Here is a 2,072-nt window from a genome sequence, read left to right as displayed (position 1 = left end):
ATCTCAATGGCTATGCAGAAGTAATAAAGGGTTTATTAAGGAAGTTGACAGCAAGTGAGAAATGCTCAGGACACAGTTGTTTATCAGGACAACGTTACAAAGTTTTTTCAGCTCTGCAAATAAATGCCAAAGGGGCATACCACCCCATTGGTCATACCACTCCAGAAGTCATTCAGCTCAAGCTCCGTGGGTCAGCAAACCCAGTTCCCTGAATTGTGTGTCCAGAAGTACTCCACTCCAGTAAACTTTGGCCTGGAGCCATTTGGCTCCACTTCGGTGGGCCAGCAAGCCCAGTTTCCCCAATTAAGTGCTCAGAAGCACCCCACTCCACAAGCCAGCCTTCTCCTCCAAAGCACTTAGTTTTAGTTGTCCCATGGCCTGGGAAGTCCACCACTCTGTTCTATGCCTGGTTTTGCTGCTGCTCTTCAGCTGCAGCTGTCCTCTGGATCCAGGGGGTTCACTGCACAGGGATCTCGGGTCCAGAAGACATGCTCCTCTCTTGGCTCTTCTGGTCGTGAGACCCCTTTTCCTGCTTCTCAGAGGGCTCACTTTACACCCAGCAGAATGGCACTCCAGGAAATCCTCACCAGTAACTCTAAAGCACAGGTGAAAAATGCAGGGGATAATGAACCTAAATCAATAGTGGTAAGACCACATGGGTAAAGATGGTGAGAATGGTGATACAATGTGAAGAATGTTATCAATGTTATTGAATTGTACGCGTAGAAATTGATGAATGGTATATATCCAGCTATATAGAGGTTCACCAATTTTTTTTTTAAAGAAAGCCCTTTTTCATTAGCCCTAACAGTTATTCAGTCTATGCTTGCCTCTAGCAACAGGAAGTCCACTACTTATAAAAGGGGCATGGGTTGGGGTGGATCTGATCCCCTCTTACTTCACAAAGGAGGAGAATCACTATCATCATCATCAACTGCCCAAGACTGATTCTCCTGTGAGGTGGAGGTCAATCATGCCTCCATCTTTCAATGCTCTTCAGCAATTCTGACACCAACCATCCCATCCACAGCATCCTTTACTTCTCAGAGACACTGAATAAAATTCATTGCCATGGCTACACAGAACTCACCAATCATATTCATGATTGTGGGATTTATTAGGGAACTTAACAGGTTAAAATTCAGGATTAGAAATGTTCAGGATACAGTTCTTTGGTTAGGACAGCCTCTTCTCTGCCACATCCACAGGTAGGCCACTCTCTGACTCTTGTCCTCTTGGCTTGGTTTCTGCCCTAGTCAGGTGATATTACAAAGCCTTTAGCATGCGGAAAAATGCTCAAATAGCACCCTACTCCACCATAATCCTCAGCCCCCAAATATGCTATTCTAGCTGTGAGTCAGCAAACCTAGCTCCCCAATTAAGTGCCTGGGGGCACTCTATTCCACAAGCAAGCCTCCTGCTCAAAGGTTCTCAGCTTTACTTGCTCAGTGGGCTGGGCAGCTCATGGCTCTGTCTTATGCTTATGTTCTGCTTTTCCTCTGCCACTTCTCTGGTATCACAGATTTTTGTCCTGGATCAAGGAAGTTCAATGCACAGGGGTCCTGAGGTCCTAAGGATGCAACCATGCCTGGCTCTTCTTTCTTTATGATAGTGATGGATGAGATGGCTCATTTCATACTCAGCAGGATGGCTAAGGTGACCAGGGCCCACGTTAGAGTTCCAAGTTTTTTCAGTCACAATTAGGCCTGCTAACAATCCTACTCAGACCATCAGGAGAAAGTGCTCTGGTGGGAGTTACAAAACCAGTGAAGTGGCCAGAAGACCCACACCAACTAGCTCATCACACCACAATACCTCACAAGGTTCGCTTTCCCAAATGAGAAGTGGTGTAATGTTGACCAGAAGTCTTTCTTCCTGTAATGTCTAAGTTCTCCTTCTGGGGCAGAATCAATATCCCGTTAGACATGGAGTAGGCACACCTTCTCTTGTGCATGCCATTTGCTTCCTCTGAATTGAATCTCTCCAGGTCCTTCCATCCGCCCGTGCTAGGCACACATCAGATCCTGCCTGAAAATGTTCATTAGCATTAACACTTCCGTGTGCTTCCTTCA

The sequence above is a fragment of the Echinops telfairi genome, unplaced genomic scaffold (assembly GCF_000313985.2).
Source record: "Echinops telfairi isolate 266 unplaced genomic scaffold, ASM31398v2 ScPeMD7_7469;HRSCAF=8507_1, whole genome shotgun sequence".
In the NCBI taxonomy this organism is placed as follows: domain Eukaryota; kingdom Metazoa; phylum Chordata; class Mammalia; order Afrosoricida; family Tenrecidae; genus Echinops; species Echinops telfairi.
This window is presented reverse-complemented; position numbering follows the sequence as displayed.